At 42.5% G+C, this 20571-nt stretch overlaps 1 protein-coding gene across 2 annotated transcripts in view; it reads right to left on the reverse strand.

The window, feature by feature from the left end:
• LOC134210281 (ubiquitin-conjugating enzyme E2 W) overlaps positions 1-20571 on the reverse strand; it is a 152239-nt gene that overhangs the window by 103382 nt on the left and 28286 nt on the right. The window contains exon 1 of one of the 2 annotated variants that reach the window (XM_062686328.1): positions 11326-12143. The exons of the other annotated variant lie outside the window; for it this stretch is intronic. The gene's annotated coding sequence lies outside the window, so the exon portion shown is untranslated. Of the gene's footprint in view, positions 1-11325; positions 12144-20571 lie in introns of those variants that run through there. 2 annotated transcript variants of the gene reach the window in all.

Here is a 20571-nt window from a genome sequence, read left to right on the forward strand (position 1 = left end):
CACAAAACGCCAATTTTAGTTATCCGTTTTCCACTGTCCTTCGCCCTCTCAAGGAGTTTACGGAAAATAGACAGGTCTCGATAAGATTGGTTATGCCATAATAAAAAATCTTCCTCCGCCAAAATTTGATTTTTGGAGTTGATCAACCAAGCATGGTCGGATCAAGTCTTTTGGGAAAAGTGGCAAAAAAGCCTCGTTGTACCCATCATCAAGAACAAAATATTCTCCCGAGATGTCACAAAATACCGGCCCATTTCACTGACCTCTTGTGTATCCAGGGTTGTAGAGAGTTTGATGAATCGGCGGCTGAGAAGCAAATTAGATTAGATGTAGGTTCGGTTTTTGCCCGGGATATGGCACGGGCACTTACTTTGCATACCCGGGAGATATACTGCAGCACGCCTACAACGACGGGAAGCATCTCCCCAAGGCCATCAATAGGTCTTGGACCCCCTTCGTCCTTCAACAGTTAAAAGAGTGGAGATTTCCCGGCAACCTTCTTGCTTTTATCCGGGATTTCCTCATTTCGAATTCTTGTCAAGGCCGAAAAGGTCCTCGAACTATGATTGGCAATCACAGTTGAAGGACCATTCCAGAGAAAACCAGAGTTTCATAGGGCTCCGTTCTAGCCGTCATGTTGACATGAAAACCATCAAAAACGTAGAAAGCCACGTCTACAGGTGCATGCATCAGCTATCCGGACCGAGCCTTAACCCTTTATAAGGCAGTGGCAACTATATTGCCACCAACAAATTATTTTTTTCTATTTATTAACAAGAGCTCTACTTATTATTTCTGAGTCGCATAATTACATAAGTCGCTTTATTAGCTTCCTAGTAACACCCCAGATAAATTTGAACCATAAAAAAATGAAATGTCAATTTGAGAACAGTTTTTTTTACGAACAGATCGTAAGTTTCTAGTGGAAGAAGGATTTTCAGTTATAATTTGTTCAAAAAACGACAAAGATATATTTTTTCCCGTTGGTATTAATTATTTTGAATCTCTTGTGTTAGATTATTACGTGATTAGTGGAACGAAAACGCATTTTTTTTAAATTTATGAATTTTTAAATTTAGGACTATTTACCAAAAAATGTAACGCGCCTTGATTTGACTGGTTTAACGCAAAACATAATTTTTAAAAATCTTTTATTCATTTTTTTGTTACCTGTTTTCCCGCTTGCCGGGAAGTGGCAACTATATTGTCACCAATTTTTCAATGTTTCTGAACTGTTTAATGTATAACGAACATACATTTGAGTTTAATACCATGTCAACATTGTGTCCTATTGTTGTTTTTGTTAATTTATTGTTTAGATTCGTCTGCCTTATAAAGGGTTAAGTTGGGAAACCAGCCCATCCTTAACAAAAAATATGAAAGTTTTTGAAGTCTCGAAAGTTTTTGAAGTCTCGAAGTCTCTGAAGCGACGAAAGCGCCAAATTACAACATGCATGTTTTCTATTTTTCTGTTGAAGAACTCGATGTGTACTACTCGATAACATAATTTTTGGGAAACTGCGTATACGTCATTTTTTTTTCAGATTACGGCAGTACGGTAAAGAAGCGAGGAAGCTATTACTGATAGCCGCCTATTCTACGGCTTGGAACTGACCTTTATCGCCCACCGTAGCCTCATCGAAACTTTGTCGCCGACTTTCAATACCTACGTTCGAGCCGCATCAGGATGCGCCTCTGCCGAGGCAGGCATCTTGCCTTTTCGCCACCGTGCGCTGGTGACTATCAGCGACAAAGCCGCCTCATTCACTGCAGCCACATCCGGAAAATACAGTATCCCTTTCCTCATTGAAGGGGACCGGATTACGCGCACGATGGCCGACGTCGGTCTCCCCAAGTTGCGCGAGTCCTCCTCATCAGCCTCTAAAAATAGCTCCGTAGCTAGCAACTTCTGCAGGGGTGACAATTCCGTGGCTCTTAGAAGGTCTGTGGCCGAGTTCCTTAACAGAGATTTCCACAACCACGAAGACAGGTGTACGGATAACTCGGTTTCGAGCTGTAGAGTCGGCATCAATGTCTCAGACAGCTTCCCTGATATTAGCAGCATCTTCGCGGCCGAAGCAGCCGCGGCACTCATCGCCGCCACCTAACCGTCCAGGAAATCCATCCTTGTCCTATTTGATTCTGCCAGCGTTATTTCCGCACTCCAGAGCAACAAGCCTAAGCACCCCTGGATCCAAAACATCACAGCAGATATCCTTGCCGAAGTCGGACATCAGGGCCAGCGTTCCAGGCCATCCGTCCCTCTGATTAACGTCTAAATTTGGATAAGGAAACTCGTAAAACGAAACTGGGAAAGTTCCTGGATAGAGACCACGTCCGGATAACTTCGGAAAATTAAGGGGACCACATCAGCATGGACAGAGTTACCCAACCTGAAAGAGCAGCAAATCATCTCCTGGCTCCGAACCGGCCACTTGCGGCTCTCGCATAACTTCGGCAGAAACACTTTGTCTGCCGATGTCCAAAATATCAGTTTCCTAGAGACATTAGGGACGCTCTATCCGACGATGCTGCCAGCATCATCGCCCTCATCTGTTTCCTAAAAGATGGGGGCCTATACAAACAAATTTAACCCAAATGGCCTTTCGGGTATCTATAGATCGATGGTTAAGAATGGTATTTTTAATAACGCTGCACAGTATGTCTGACTGCTTTTATGTTTTTTGAACTTACCTTTTTGATGTGCTAAAAACATAAATATTGACAAGAAAATGGATAGGTATAGTCGAATCTATCACTTTCCACGATTCTTCCACGAACTGTCTGTGTATGTGCAGACTACACTAGACTAGAATAGACGAGAAATGCGTTCCGTGTAATCTTGAATTTAAAATTCAAAAATCCGTGTAAAAAAAGTTTAATGATTTCTCGCCGAATCTTGCAAAATGGAGTAACTTTGCAAAAAAAATGTGTGGGAAATTGCCGTTAAAAAAAACGTGTTAAAACAGAATCGGATGTAGTTTGGTTGCTATTAGTGGTTATGGAGGCACAATCAAAAGCGTAAATCGATTCCTGGCAGACCGATCATACTAAATAGAGTTGATTTGCGACGATTTTTCATCAAAGTGACAGATACATGTAACAGCAATAATCTCGTCGGTAGCGGTCCTATTGGCATTAACGATGGCCATTGGCGGTAGTTGCTGCAGAAAAACTATCCACCCCACTCAGTGGAAAAAGTGAAATTTCGTCGCAAGATTCAGACATTTGATTGTTGTTAATGTTTGGGAAGACGCATTAATATGAGCAAATCAGACATTTTTCATTAAACCTAATTCATTGATGAACTCTTAAAACCACGAAAAGTAAAATTTTATAAAGTGAGCAAAGAATAATTTTCAAACTTTCAGTATTCTTAATCAATTTTTAATTCAGTGAATGAATTCAAAATCAAATCACTTTTCACCTTCACTGATATTTGTTAAAATCAATTATTTTCAATCTCCAACGACAACGAAACCAAAATTGGAATCTTGTGAAAAAATTTCACTCACTGCTGACGTTGACGACAGCTACTCGATGATTTACCGTTGAATCACTACAGACGACCTACCTGCGAATACATTTTCTGCAGCAACCATCCGCCAACGGCCGCCACTGGGACCGGTACCGACGCTATCGCACGTCTTTCCAATCACTAACTCAACGTCCAATCACTAACTCAACGCCAGCCAACGACAAGTCCGACAAAATTTCACTTGTGCTGCTGCTAGCCGTTAACACGATGATTTCCCACTAAACTGCAGCAGACTACAACATTGAGGTTGAATTTTCATCAGCAACCACCGGAAGGCCACCACGCACCGATGTTGTGGATGGCATTCCGTTGCAAACGCTACCATCGCCTTGTTTACTACGCTACCATGTTCGCTCCACAAGAAATCTTGTTTGAACTGAGGATTGGAGCCAAGCCCGCAAGTTGCTCGATTTTGATGTCTGTGCCTGCGATGTAAGTACGGGGTTAGTTGATTTACCAATTTCTTAACTGTTAAGCGATCATCGATGATACATAATTAATAATCAATATTTTTAGAAGCGTTAATTCCTCATTGAACGGCTGGTCCAAAAAAATGAAAATCCATCCAGAAAAGGCTGCAATATTAACGTTCGTCAGTTCGGCAATAACTCATTCCAGAAGCCGAATTTCAAAATGTGTTGTATGGCGGACTTCTAGAGCGAAGGTTTTTCTTCAACTCTGTCTAAGGATTCGTTGTTTAAACTCCACTAGTAACGGAGTTATAGCTGGTATCAGAGCTGAGCTCATCAAGATGGGCCCAGAAAAGCTAGCCACTTGCCTGCACAAATTGATAGTCAGAATCTGGGAAACTGAACAGCTACCGGAGGAGTGGAAGGAAGGGGTTATATGCCCCATCTACAAGAAAGGCGACAAGCTGGAGTGTGAGAACTTTCGAGCGATCACCATCCTTAATGCCGCCTACAAAGTGATATCCCAGATCATCTTCCGTCGTCTGTCATCATTAGTGAAGTTATCAAGCCGGCTTCGTTGACAGCCGCTCGACAACGGACCAGATATTTACTGTATCTAAGGCAAATCCTTCAAAAATGGTCCCAACGCACCATCTGTTCGTTGATTTCAAGGCGGCATACGACAGTATATATCGCGTAGAGCTATGGAAAATTATGGACGAGAACAGCTTCCCTGGAAAGCTTACCAGACTGATCAAAGCAACGGTGGATGGTGGCAAAACTGTGTGAAGATTTTGGGCGAACACTCCAGTTCGTTCGAATCGTGCCGGGGACTAAGACAAGGTAATGGACTTTCGTGCCTGCTGTTCAACATTGCGCTAGAAGGTGTCATGCGGAGAGCCGGGTGTAACAGCCGGGGTACGATTTTCAACAGATCCAGTCAATTTATTTGTTTCACGAATGACATGGACATTGTCCGCCGAACATTTGCAAAGGTGGCAGAACTGTACACCCGCCTGAAACGTGAAGCAGCAAAAGTTGGACAGGTGGTGAATGCCTCAAAGACAAAGTACATGCTTGTGGGCGGAACAGAGCGCGACAGGGCCCGCCTGGAAGCAGTGTTACGATAGACGGGGATACCTTCGAGGTGGTCGAGGAATTCGTCTACCTCGGATCCTTGCTAACGGCTGATAACAATGTCAGTCGTGAAATACGAAGGCGCATCATCTGTGGAAGTCGGGCCTACAACGGGCTCCAGAAGAAACTGCGGTCGAAAAAGATTCGCCACCGCACCAAATGTGTCATGTACAAGACGCTAATAAGACCGGTTGTCCTCTACGGACATGAAACATGGACAATGCTCGAGGAGGACTTGTAAGCACTCGGAGTATTCGAGAGACGGTACTTAAGACCATCTTTGGCGGTGTGCAAGAAGATGGTGTGTGGCGGCGAAGAATGAACCACGAGCTCGCCCAGCTCTACGGCGAACCCAGTATCCAGAAGGTAGCTAAAACTGGAACGGTACGATGGGCAGGGCATGTTGCAAGAATGCCGGACAGTAACCCTGCAAAGATGGTGTTCGCTTTCGATCCGGCAGGTACGAGACGACGTGGAGCGCAGCGAGCGAGATGGGCAGACCAGAACGACTGCAGGTGCAGAACGACTTGGCGAGCGTGGGGCGTATTCGAGGATGGAGAGATGCGGCCTCGAATCGTGTATTGTGGCGTCATATTTTTGATTTAGTGTTATCTGTTTAGATGTAGACTGTTTAGATGTAGATAAATGAAATGAATTCAGTAACTTAGTCTAAATGATAATAACATTCCAATCATTTAGTTTAAGTTACTGCAGCGCCTTAACTCCGTTATTAGTTGAATTTGAACAACAAACCATTAGGCAGAGTTGTAGAAAAACCTTCGCACTAGAAGTCCGCCATACAACACATTTGGAAATTCGGCTTCTGGAATGAGTTATTGACAAACGACTAAATTATCGAACGCAAATTACTAAATGATCAATAACATCCTTGGTTCAAAGTCTATTCTATTCTCGTGACTGTTTGACCAACATTTCAAAAAGGCGAAACTGCTTTTGTAAACAAGAGCTTCTCAGGTCGCTGGTGGGCTAATTTGAGCCCACCCACACTATCCAACACCATTGATGAAAGCAGCGTATTCTTTTCTGGATTGCGTGAGTGTGGGCACAAATTAGTCCACCAGCAACGTGAGAAGCTCTTGTTTACGGAATCGGTTTCGCCCTTTTGGTCAAGCCGTCACGAAAATAGGATAGACTTTGATTTTGTTGGTGCCGAAATGATGTTTTTTAAACATTTGAGTTGCTTTATGTCAAGTTTTTGCTAATAAACAATATTATGGAAATATAGAGGAACCTTTTTAAATATACAGCTGGAGTAATGCCTTTATCATATAATGTGCTCCCATCGTCCTTTTAGTTCAAAATTTGTCCTATTGATAAAAAGATCTTTCATAGCAAAATTATTTATTATTTCACAGAAACAGTTACCACAAAAAAAATGTAGAGTGTTTGCATGCCGTGAAAGGTTTCAGGTGATTCCAATTAAAGATCCGCGGAATTTAGCAGAGTGTGGCACAACTGAAATTATATTTTGTTATTTCATTTCGTTTTGATTAGTTCTGAAGGTTTCAAAATTTATTTTGTCCATTACCACATATTGATCATCAAAATCCATTTCAGACCTTCTCCGATATTACAATGAAAGCATAACCAATGAAGCACCATGTTTTGACCCTAGGTTTTGAAGTTTCGAAGGAATGGGAAAACCTTCGAATATATCCTCGCGAGCTGCGGCTTTATCTAATTGGTTAGTTCAGCATTAAGTGAGCACAATAATCGCAGGTGAGTTCCATTCCCCATGGGTCGACAACAAGAGCTTTTTCTTAAACAAAGCATTTGAAGAATCGATCGGACTTAGTATTCACGAATAATTAGGATCAAACTTCTGTGATGGCTGAGGTGTTCATTTTTTTAGAACTTTCCAAAGAAGTTTATGAAGAAAAGTAGTTCTCTTGGCTTTATTTTTAGAAGTGATCACTCCCCTTCTTCCGGATCTCTCGAAAAAAAATTAAATAGTGGCTCCTTGAGATTAATTCCTAGTTACTTTACGGGACTGATCTTGCTCTTAAATTCCTATTACGAACGGGTAAGAAAGGTTGTTAGATGGTGTCCGGGAATTTGGCCGAATGCCGTTTGGACGAACGAATCATTTGTCCGAATTCCATTTGGCCGAATAGTTGAAAATATCCATAGATTGTGAGTAGTGAAAAGTGAGTAATGACACGTGAGTAGCGAAAATTATATGAGGCATACAGCGAGAGGTGTGGAATGAGACAATTCTTACATCTCATAAGAAATAAGACATAAGAGGTGAAAAGTGAGAAGAGAAAATGAGAAGTGAGCAGTGAGAAGTGAAAAGTGAGAATTCAGCAGTGAGAAGTGAGAAGTAAGATGTAAAGTGAGGAGTGAGAAGTGGGAAGTTAGGAGTGAGCAGTGAGCAGTGAGAAGTGAGGAGTGAGAAGTGGAGAATGAGAAATGACAAGCGCCCAGTGAGAAGTGAGAAGTAAGAAATTAGAAGTAAGGAGTGAGAAGAGAGAGGTATAAGTGAGAAGTGAAAAGTTAGAAATGAGAAGTAAAAAGTAAGAAGTGAAAAAAAGGAAAAGAGAAATTATAAATAGTAAGTGAGAAATGAGAGGTTAAAAGTGAGAAGTAAAAAGTGAAAAGTGAGAAATATAAAGCGAGAAGTGAAATGTTTATATTCCTTCTCCGTTATTCCTCTTCCTTCTTCCTTCTTCTTTCTGTTTTCTGCCTTCATTCTTCACTGTTCTTTCTTCTTCTTTTTCCTTCTCCTCTCTTCCTTCTTCCTTCTACCTCCTTCCTTCTTTTTTCTGCCTTCTACCTCCTCCCTTTTTCCTTTATCCTTTTCCAATCTTCTTGTTTATTCTTCCTTTTTCTTTCATCTTTATTTTTCATCTTCCTTCATCTGTATTCTTATCTCTTCTTCTTCCGTGTTCCTAATTCTTTCTCTTTTCTTCTTCCTTCTTCCTCATTGTTTCTCTTTTCTTCTTCCTTCTTCTTTCTTTTTCTGTCACATACTAAACTCTCACTTCTCAACATCTTGCATCTTGCTTCCCATCTTGCTTTCCAAGGAAAGAAATCGGACTACCGTCAAGAGTGTTTCTTGACAATGATGTTGCCTTGAATGCCGAGGACAAATGCAATCTATTCGCCGAACACTTTTCGACCGTCTTTTCCAATGCTTTGCCATCTCAAGCTGACATCGCAAGAGCAGCGAGAGATATACCTAACAATGTCATCAGCATGGATGTTTTTACCGTTGAAACCGATAAGGTTGTCTCGGCGATAAATAGGATAAAATCGTCCTTTTCAGCAGGCCCCAGTGTTATACCATCAGCGGGTCTGAAAAGGTGTTCCGATATCTTGGCTATCCCTATGTGCATGCTTTTCAACTTATCACTCCGTCAGCGAAAGTTTCCTACTCAATGGAAGTGCTCTACCATGTTTCCGGTGTACAAGAAAGGAGACAAATGCGACGTGAGAAACTACCGATGCATTACTTTTCTTGGCATGGAATCAAAAGTGTTCGAGTCACTGATCTACGAAAAACTGTTTGCCTCATGCAAAAACTACATCACTTCGTATCAACATAGCTTTTTCCAGGTCGATCCGTAGAAACGAATCTAGTCAGTTTTACATCATATTGTATGGATAATATGCACAAAAAGCTCCAATTCGATGCCGTGTATACTGATCTACAAGCAGCATTTGATAAAGTGAATCACGACATACTGCTTGCAAAACTTGAAAAAATGGGATGCTCTACTATATTCTGCAACTGGCTTCGATCATATCTAGTGCAACGTCAAGTGACCGTCATCATTGGAGATCACTCATCCCATTGCATTGTTTTTCGAACGGCTCCGGAGTCCCCCAAGGAAGTATGCTGGGTCTATTGTTGTTTTCGCTCTTCGTGAATGACGTAACTTTTATCCTGCAGCGTGGAGGCCTGCTATTGATGTTTGCAGACGATCTCAAATTATACATCGTTATTCTAAATCTGGCGGACTGCCAAGAATTGCAGAAGCTCCTGGATTTATTCAAATGTTGGTGTGAGCGTAATATGGTCCTGGCTGTTTCAAAGTGTTACGTAATAAGCTTTCATCGCACTGCCGAAACCGTGGTTTTCGATTATAGTATCGCAGGTACAACTTTACAACGTGTGGATCATGTTAAAGATCTAGGCGTCGTGTTGGATGACAGGCTAACTTTCATTCATTTTTCAACTACGATCGACAAAGCGAATCGCCAGCTTGGTTTTATTTTTAAAATCTCAAATGAATTCCGCGATCATTTATGCTACAAAGCCTTATACAGCTTATTGGTACGCTCTCAACTCGAATTTGCTTCTGCTGTCTGTAATCCATATCAAGCTGCTTGGACTGCTCGATTTGAAGCTGTGCAACGCAAGTTTGTACGATATGTTCTGCGCCATCTCCCATGGATGAACCCGCTGAATTTAATTATATGCTGATCGCTGTAGTCTGCTGGGACTAAATACTCTTGATAAGCGGAGAACCGTGGCGCAAGCCGTTCTCATCGCCAAACTTCTGTTATCCGAGTACGACGTGCCAGATTTGTTGGCAAAAATTCCATTGTATGCACCATCACGATCCCTTCGACCACGAGATTTGCTCTTCGAAGAAAGGCATAACACCAATAGCTGCTTTGTCGCTATGATCCGCCATTTCAACGAGGTGTCGGACGAATTCGACTTCAACATCAGTTCATCCGCGTTTCGTCAACGGCTAAACAGATATTTTATCAACTGACCTAGCTTTAAGTTTTCATGTAGACGACACTGTCAGAAGAAATAAGCAAAATAAATAAATAAATTTAAAAAAAATACTTTATTTCTCATTTCCCACTACTCACTTCTCACTTGTTACTACAAATATCTCATTACTCAGTACTCACTTCCATTTCGCAGTATGTACTCATTTCTCACTTCTTTGTACTCACATCAAGCATCTCATTTCTCACTTTTCTTTATTTACTTCGAACATCTCACTTCTCACTTCTCTTAATAAGAAACCAAATTTCAACTATTCGGCCAAACTATTCAGTCAAATGATCCTTAACCTATAAGACGAATGCATCACTTCACTGGATGTTCCAGAGATTTCGGAGCATCATTTACTGATCAACCTGAGTCAATGAATTTTTCTTGCGCTGATTTACCCCAAAATTTTCAAATTTTTCCGATGGTCAAAAATGTTTTAATTTACCATGAAAAAGTATGGTACCTCATCCTCTTATAATGAATGCTATCGGAAAATCTGACAAACATATGTAACCCAAAATTGTGAGGAATGCAAAAATGTGGAAAATGAGGGACCACACCGTAGCCATCCTTAGAGCAAAATGCCCTCTTTCAGCGCAATTTGATCTGGTAAGCCTGAGCAGGAGACTTAGTTCAATACATATAATATTAAAACTTAGTCAACGTTTTGAACTTTCAATCTTTTCCTTTTGTTTTGCTTTTCTCGTACACTTTAAAATGTCCATGTTACCCATACCATGTCTGTGTTTCCCGAGCATGTCAAAATGAACGGCAATAGCCATGTTTTTGATTGATGACAAAAATATCAAATTTGTTGGAAACTGTGGCACTCACTTTATAGAACCACTCTGATGTGTTAAAGAGACCTTGTAAGGATTGTCCAGAATCGAAGAAATCAAACGATTCAGGCCATTTTTTATCTTTATTATTGTGATTTTTTTAATAATAAGTTCATCGTATATTCGAGCCAATGGGTAACATTATTGGTATTTCTTACTTCTTATTTGAACTTCCCACGCGAAAAACATAAAAAAAAACAATTCCAATTATTTTGTTTCAATCACTTTTAAGCTTTATTATGAACAACACAATGTAGACTACTTATCGTTCACTACACCTGCAGTAAGCGGGCAGCGGGAAAGTTCAACCTCCTGATATCAAGCAGTAAATATCTGGGCCATAAAATATAAATAATAACACAAGTCCCCCGCATCGCCTTCGTAACAACTGACATTGTCATCTGATAAATACGTCTTTCTGATTATTTTTAAATACACATTATCTAAGCCATGTTAAAGCCAAGACGGTCGCAATCAGCATGTCAAAACAAAAGTCGAGCATCGCTAGTCCACTTACCTGATGAATGGCATCTGGAAATACCTCTCATCAATTTAACTCAAAATAAACAACAAGCAGATTGCATCTTTCCGATAAGTTGCAGACAATCATAAGCCAAATAAAAGTTAGCGAATAACACTTACGAAACCACTTGAAGCACCGCTCGCTTTTTGGTGGGCGTCTGATAGAATGGTGAGATTTCCCGGGCGGTTTGTTAGTAGAACGCTTTCATTGGCTGTTTAGACACTGTTGGACACGCTTCTCTTTATCCCTCGTTTCACTCTTCAGATGAAACCGACCGGCAAACAAGCGATCGATTGGTTTAGCTCAAACAAAATTTTTCACACCACTTGCATTTCCACTCACTCGCTTTTTTCCAGAGGAACGACTTTTCGATTTTTCACCGTTTTTTTCGGCACCACTCTTCAACAACGATCCTGATGATCGTACCGATGAGAGATCCGTGGATGGGTGCGCGATCGGAAGCGTTCAAAATATTTATAAACAACCAGCTGAATCACAGATCTTTCACCCCCGGTATTAGCAACGAGTGTGCCGGAAAACGTGCAAACGAGATTTTTCTGAGTAGCTTAGTTTTGGATCGACCGACACTTCCTTCTAGATATAAGCCGTGCGTTGTTGAACAGGCCTTCTCGCACTGCGCTGATCCTTCCTTGTTTTTCCGCCGCTACTAAGTCAGGGGAAATTCCTTGCTAAAGTATCGCAAACAATCCTCCCACGCGAATAAAAGATTTCGCCAAACACTTTGTCTTAACGACGCGTAACGCGGTGAATGCTCCGCTGACTGACGAAGAGGCGGTACTAAATCCCTTCATCTACGCACGATCCCTGGGATGAAAAACTCGACTAAATCAAACTACCAAGATCTCCTCTAACAAAGTAGAAGCCAACCGCTCGATGTGAGTTACGAACCGAACCGCGGCTGCGTTCGAACTAAACCGTCTACTCCGACCAACCGAACCGCCAACCGACTGTGAGCGCATAACACGTTGCTCTTGAGAGGGCGCGCGCGCGAAACAGAACACAATAATATGTTGGGTGTGATGACGGACGGCGACGTCGCGTCGCTCTTTGCGCCGTGAAGTTCATCCTTGCGCTCCGCAATTGAACTATGGCGGACGACGTCAAGGAAGGATGATTACTGATCAAAGAGATCAACTTGGGAGAAATCCACTAAAGCTAATCAATTTTGGACAAAGAAAGCATTTCGAGTTTATCCAATGAGTAACGTTATAGAATTAATTGTGAATCGAGAGAATGTACAGCATATTCTCCATAGGACCATGTTAGATAGAGAATAAAAAAAAGTAACAAAAAATGAAAGGAAATAGGAGGATATATTTTTAAGTGTTATGTTGGCTTGCCTGTGATGTGATACCTATGATCTATGCCGACAGTTATTGTCGTTTAGATTTCAGATCAGTTCTATTTCATGTAGATATGTACCACAGGAGGTGCCGACTACGGAGCCAAACAGATGCCTACCTACCTGGAAACCTGGTTGGCTACAGCGTCGATACACCTATGCCTGGCGTATTATATAGCTCCATAATCGTCGGGCAGTATTCCCACAATTTCTCCGAACGTTCCGGGTCCCCAGGTCCGATTCCACCGCGTGCAGCCAGCGTGTTCGTGGCCTTCCACGAAGTCGCCGGCCCATATCTGGTTCTGTGTTGATTATTATTTATTCAGACTAAGGCCGAAGTGGCCTGTGCGGTATATAAGAGTCTTCTCCATTCGGCTCGGTCCATGGCTACACGTCGCCAACCACGCAGTCTACGGAGGGTCCGCAAGTCATCTTCCACCTGATCGATCCACCTTGCCCGCTGCGCACCTCGCCTTCTTGTGCCCGTCGGATCGTTGTCGAGAACCATTTTCACCGGGTTACTGTCCGACATTCTGGCTACGTGCCCGGCCCATCGCAGTCGTCCGATTTTCGCGGTGTGAACGATGGATGGTTCTCCCAACAGCTGATGCAATTCGTGGTTCATTCGCCTCCTCCACGTACCGTCCGCCATCTGCACCCCACCATAGATGGTACGCAGCACTTTCCTTTCGAAAACTCAAGTGCGCGTTGGTCCTCCACGAGCATCGTCCAGGTCTCGTGTCCGTAGAGGACTACCGGTCTAATTAGCGTTTTGTAGATTGTCAGTTTGGTACGGCGGCGAACTCTATTCGATCGGAGCGTCTTGCGGAGTCAAAGTACGTACGATTTCCAGCCACTATGCGTCTCCGAATTTCTCTGCCGGTGTCATTTTCGGCAGTCACCAGTGAGCCCAAGTACACAAATTCTTCTACCACCTCGATTTCGTCACCACCGATGCAAACTCGCGGTGGGTGGCTCACATTGTCTTCTCTTGAACCTCTTCCTATCATGTACTTCGTCTTCGACGTGTTGATGACTAGTCCGATCCGCTTAGCTTCCCTCTTCAGTCTGATGTAGGCTTCCTCCATCTTCTCAAAGTTACGTGCCATAATATCTATGTCGTCGGCGAAACCAAATAGCTGGACGGACTTATTGAAAATTGTACCACTCGTGTTAATCCCTGCTCTTCGTATTACCCCTTCCAAAGCGATGTTGAATAGCAAACACGAAAGACCATCACCTTGCCGTAACCCTCTGCGGGTTTCGAAGGGACTCGAGAATGCCCCTGAAACTCGAACTACGCACATCACCCGATCCATCGCCGCTTTGATCAATCGTGTCAGTTTATCCGGAAAACCGTGTTCGTGCATTAGCTGCCATAGCTGGTCCCGATCGATTGTATCATATGCGGCTTTGAAGTCGATGAATAGATGATGTGTGGGCACGTTGTATTCGCGGCATTTCTGCAGTACTTGGCGAATGGCAAACACCTGGTCCGTGGTGGAGCGTTCGCCCATAAAACCCGCCTGGTACTGCCCCACGAACTCCCTTGCAGTTGGTGCTAGTCGACGGCATAAAATTTGGGAGAGTACCTTGTAGGCGGCGTTCAGCAATGTGATTGCGCGGTAGTTGCTACAATCCAGCTTATCGCCCTTTTGTAGATGGGACACACGACACCTTCCATCCACTCCTGCGGCAAAACTTCCTCCTCCCAAATCTTGGTAATGACCCAGTGCAGCGCTCTAGCCAGTGCCTCACCACCGTGTTTAAATAGCTCTCCTGGTAGTTGGTCAACCCCAGGGGCTTTGTTGTTCTTCAGCCGGCCAATCTCCTCCTGGATTTCCTGGAGATCCGGAGCCGGTAGAATTCTATCCTGCGCGCGTTCTCCCAGGTCCATCACCATACCGCCATCTTCGTCTGCCACATCGCCATTCAGGTGTTCTTCGTAGTGCTGCCGCCACCTTTGGATCACCTCACGCTCGTTCGTAAGAAGGTTCCCGTTTATGTCCTTACACATATCAGGCTGTGGCACGTGACCCTTACGTGAACGGTTTAACTTCTCATAGAACTTTCGTGTGTTATTAGCGCGGTACAGTTGCTCCGTTTCTTCACGGTCTCGATCTTCCTGCTGGCGCTTTTTCCTCCGGAAAATCGAGTTTTGTCTGTTCCGCGCCTGTTTATATCGTGCTTCGTTCGCCCTCGTGCGGTGTTGCAGCAATCTCGCCCATGCTGCATTCTTCTCTTCCACTAACTGCTCACATTCGCCGTCATACCAGTCGTTTCTCTGATCCGGGGCACCGTGCCAAGTGCAGCGGTTGCGGTGCTACCAATGGCGGATCGAATATCTCTCCAGCCATCTTCAAGAGACGCTGCGCCTAGCTGCTCTTCCGTTGGAAGTGCCACTTCCAGCTGCTGCGCGTATTCTTGGGCTAGTCTACCGTCTTGTAGCCGCCCAATGTTAAGCCGCGGCGTCCGACTTCGACGCGTGTTGTATACCGTCGAGAGTTTTGAGCGCAGGCATACTGCAACGAGGTAGTGGTCGGATTCAATATTCGCACTGCGGTAAGTGCGGACGTTCGTGATGTCGGAGAAGAATTTACCGTCGATTAGAACGTGGTCGATTTGGTTTTCCGTTTCTTGGTTAGGGTGATCTCCATGTGGCCTTGTGGATATTTTTGCGGGGAAAGAAGGTGCTTCGGACTACCATTCCGCGGGAGGCTGCGAAGTTTATGCATCGTTGGCCGTTGTCATTCGATACGGTGTGCAGACTATCCGGTCCGATGACCGGTCTATACATTTCCTCCCTTCCTACCTGTGCGTTCATGTCACCGATGACGATTTTAACGTCCCGCAGTGGGCATCCATCGTATGTCTGCTCCAGCTGTGCGTAGAACGCTTCTTTCTCGTCGTCGGGTCTCCCTTCGTGTGGGCAGTGCACGTTGATGATGCTATAGTTGAAGAAACGGCCTTTAATCCTCAGCACATCCTTGCGTTGATTGGCTGCCACCCAATCACGCGTTGGCGCATCTTACCCAGCACTATGAAGCCGGTTCCCAGCTCGTTGGTGGTGCCACAGCTTTGGTAGAAGGTAGCCGCTCGATGCCCGCTTTTCCACACTTTCTGTCCTGTCCAGCAAATCTCCTGCAGCGCCACGACGTCGAAGTTGCGGGGATGTAATTCATCGTAGATCATCCTGTCGCAACCTGCGAAACCTAGCGACTTGCAATTCCATGTTCCAAGCTTCCAATCGTGATCCTGTATTCGTCGCCTAGGTCTTTGCCGATTATATCGAGTCGCATTATCTCTTATATTGTTCGTAATGATTGGTTTTCTAGGCGGCTTATTGGGCCTGCGCAAACCTCCTGTCTCGTCGGAGGGCCGTCGTGTCAGGGCTGTTTAGCGTCCCACCTAACACCAGGACTTGGGCTTGTGCGCTTTGAGCGGCACACGGTCGCTTTGGTGGGGCCTACTTGCGGATACATGCAGCTTTTTATAGAGGTTTAACAGGGCCCACTGTCAAACCCCACCACATCCTAGGCAAGCCCCACAACTCGCAGATGGCCTGGGGAGGGATCGTCAAGCCCTTGGACATAGTCCCTGCTGCCCCTGGTTCTGTGTTGAACATTGGCGTAATTACAGGGGGGCTAGGGGGGGCTATAGCCCCACCTAGAATCAAGTTAGACCCCCCTAGAATTTTTACGACTTTGCATGAGTACTGTACATATCTAGTGCTCTGATCATATCTGGGCGTAACTTCAAATAATGAATTGTTATCATCTCTCTCTAAAGTGAGTTTGATATACATATTTAACATGTTTTCTAACTTCGAAAAATTGATATATCTTGGGTAAGGAATGCTAAACGGAAAATAAAAGAAATGACGCTCCCTTGATTCTCAGCCACACATTGAATTGGTAAGGTTAATTGCGTACGCATCTAATATCTAAAGTAAATTTCACTTTCGGAGGAACATAACTCCAAAACACAACTCGTTTTCAGTACGCACAAAATTGTTTTTAGATGTGCTTATCATCTATTTGTGCTGCCAAAATGAGAGATGAGCCAATGTGAGAGATAGGACGGGCATAGTTACAATCATTTTGGGACTTTGTTGAGAGAAATGTTGGAGTTGGAACAGTATTTTCATGCTGATTCAATACTAATTGAATAAATAATAGAAGTAACAGACTAACAGAACAAATACAATGGCTGAGATTTTGGTTGAATAAAGAATATTCAAGTAAAATAATAAACTGCCCGTAATATTTAGACAACATGAAATAGACAATTGTTTAACTTGAGCAGGATACACTAGATGCTTAGGTTACCGAAGAATTTCTAACAAATCTTGACTTTTATTTATCAGCAAATCATTAATTCTTCAAGATTTTTATGTTAACATTGCGATGCATTGCATTGCGAGTATTTTTTTAAGTCTGCATATGACCTCTAGCTTTCCAACATAACCCTTAAAATGCATAGCATTTCTGAAAGGATTGTCAAGAGAAACCTTTCGATAATGTGATAGCCAAGTATAACGTATCATATGCCTGTAACAGCAGACATTTCTTTCTGCAGATTTCTTTGGTAAAGTATTCAAACGATGTTGCTGCTATTTCCCGAAAACTTTGAATTTCCAATAATCATACTAGGTTTCTTGAAATCCGAAAAAAGCTCGGTAAACCCTGAAATTTCAAGGAGAGGTAACTAAAATGTAAATGAGAAATAACTTGAAATTATTTCTAATCTATGCACATAAAAATGAATTTCTGTCTGTCTGAACCTTATAGACTCGGAAACTACTGAACCGATCGGCGTGTTTATAGAGGTTTTTAGGGCCGGGGAAGGTTCTTAAGTTGGCTCGAGACCCCTGCACTCTTTGAAAAGAAGTGCTTCCATACAAATAAAACACCAATTTCACCATAACTCAAGAATTAATCAAGCAAATGGAACCAATCTAGCATGTGAAGGTTTTCGAAGGGAAGATATGTTTCTGTTGTGGTTTGAAACCTATCCCCTTCTGGAAAAGGGGGCTTCCAGACAAATGAACCAGAAAATTCTGCATAACTCAAAAACTAATCAGTGGATATTTTTTTAGGCGAAACGAGGTTTGTCGGGTCTGCTAATAGATATATAAAACTTGAAAGTCTTATGTATCTGAAGCTTTTACGTTTTTAATGTACCACGACATTTCTAGATTTTTATGTCAGAGCTGTTCAAGTCGTCACTGGATGTATTGAAATAGCTGTTTGGTAGGCCAACTTGCGGACAGTTGAACAAATACAATATTTTTTTTTGTGTTTGACTTTAACAATAAAAAAAAGTTAGCCCCCTCTAGAATTTTTCTTTAGTTACGCCAATGGTGTTGAATATTGTTTTCTTCCGACATTCGCTCTAAGGGACCACCCCACTGAAGTCTGCCGTATTTTATACGATTCACAATATTTTCTTCTTTGTATACTTGATAAAGCTCATGATTCATGCGTCTGCGCCACATACCATTTTCTAGTTTCCCTCCGAGTATTGTACGCAGCACTTTACGCTCGAAAGCTCTCCGGTACGCCTCTTTTAATATCCAAGCTACATGTCCATAAAGGGCCACTGGTAGAATCAGAGTTTTGTAGAGAACATATGTTTCGTTGAACAAAGATAAGGCGGCTTATTGGGCCGTCGTGTCAGGTCTGTTTAGCGTCCCACCTAACATCAGGACCTGGGCTTGTGCGCTTTGAGCGGCACACGGTCGCTTTGGCGAAGCCTGCTTGTGGATACATGCAGCTTTTAATAGAAAAAGAGCAGAGCTCACTGTCACATCCCACACGTCCTAGGCAGGCGCCACAACTCGCAGATGGCCGGCATATTAATATGTGTATGGTTGAATGCACAGTCGACTCTCTACATCTCGATGTTCTATACCTCGATATCTCTTCCTCCCTCAGTCCCTTTAATATACATACATTTGAGCTTTCTGCATCTCGATAACCTCCCTATCTCGATGTGTTCTGAATTTCTGATCACGGCATACAAAAACCAAGGCAGGCTCATCACGTATGTAAACATTTAGTTTCAATGTAAACATGTGACGTCACTGCTATCTTGGCACAAGCTGGACCGAGACGATGCTCTACGGTCGCAGCATGCTTACTTTTGTACTCCAACATGTGAAGATAAAATATGCGTCACATTCGAAGTGCCATTTTTCTAACGAGCCTACCTTGTTTTCTGTATACCGTGATTTCTGATCATACTTTGTTCAAGATTCACTCTCCTTATGTCGATATGTTTAAATTTTTAGCCTACTAGACCATCTTTGGACAATAACAAACACATCAACAACAGGAAACAACATTTGGTTTGTTGTCGTTTTTCATAACAACGAGCTTTTTTGGATCTAGTACCCATTTAAATTTCCCTTCCATTCCTCGATCTTTAAAAAATTGGATCACATGTCCATCGGTAGCAAAAAAATTAAATCTCAGATACAAAAAAAAAGATTTTCTCAGATATTATCAATGTATAATGAAAACGTTATCTAAAATAGATTCTACATTATGAAAATGTAAAACTATGGATTTTTAAAAAATATGAATGCTTGTGTAGCATCGTTACAAATGTGAATTGTTTTCACATGTCCGCCATTGATCGAGATAATGATAGACGGTTATCCCGAAGTTCTCATCCCGTTTAGAGAACCATCAGCGAATGATAGTTAGATTGAAATTTATTGAACAAGCCGCTAATTTGCGTACTAATATGTGTGCACTGGAAATTATGGCGTTCCCACTGCTGTTGCCGCTAATTAGTTTCTGCTGTGAGCGATGACGGCACCGATCAGCATCGACGGCAGGGCACAACAGGCTTCAAGAAGCTAGTAACTATAAATTAAAGCTGCCTACAACAGCAGTTGATCGTTTTACATTGGAAGACCAGTTTCTCATCGAATGTTTGTCACTGGTGGTAGTAACTATGTCGTTGACGACACTTTTGGTATCATTGTTCCGAAAATGAACCGGGAACTGTTTATTGCATTTCATAGCCGTAGACTAGTAGTCGTGATATTCACTAAGCTTCCTAAAGAAAACGGGTATAGCTGTTTGAATTACATAGATTCCGAGTAAAGAAGAAGGTTGAACAAACATAACGAACGGAATGATAATTATCGTTAGTATGTTTACTAATCCAAGTGAATGTCTATAGTTGTGTATACGAAGGGTTCTTCTAAATAGTAAACAAATTTCCCTGTCTCAACACAATAACCGCCATGGATGTCAATTGGCAAGTAAACAAACATATCACCCAACGAAGATGTGGTGATGTGATGTGACTTTCCTAGACACTTCCGGAGTGGCAAAATACAACCAACCTTTTTACTCGTGATGTTGCAGACTGTGTCGGCTGTATAATTGGCGCGTCAATCTTCTTTGCAGCATGACCGTTTGTAGCATCTATGGGATAAAACTTATTGCGGGATAGTGAATTGTGCTAATGTAATCATATCAATAAGCAGTATTGAAGACTGCTGAACAGTTTAAATGGAAAATGATCATTGCTATCTACAATATTCACCGCGTGTTGATCCATGATCTGAAGCTCATATCATCCGTTTCTTCTGGTGACATTTTTGATACAGTTTCGCATCTATAACTTCTCATTCTGGTTTAAATCCGAATGAATTTCAGGATGGAATTACATTTTTTTAACATCCGCGACACTATAGAAGTGAATCAAATCTCGTGGGCAGATTAAGAACTAATCTTGATCATTCTCAAAAGATTGTGCTAGATTTGTAAGAAAATCAATTATACAGTTGTATCTTTTGTAAAATTCTGCCATGAATATTGTTTCTGAAAAAGCATTAATTCAAGGAAGCCGCTATATAATATCTCTATCTTGCTACATCTCTATAAGGTTCTGAGTTCTGAAAGCAGGTCCACAAGATAATGAAAATTTCTGTGGAACTTCAATACAAATTTCCAACTTCAAAAAGAATAGTATGGCTAGAAAT

Source organism: Armigeres subalbatus, chromosome 2 (genome assembly GCF_024139115.2).
Source record: "Armigeres subalbatus isolate Guangzhou_Male chromosome 2, GZ_Asu_2, whole genome shotgun sequence".
Classification (NCBI taxonomy): domain Eukaryota; kingdom Metazoa; phylum Arthropoda; class Insecta; order Diptera; family Culicidae; genus Armigeres; species Armigeres subalbatus.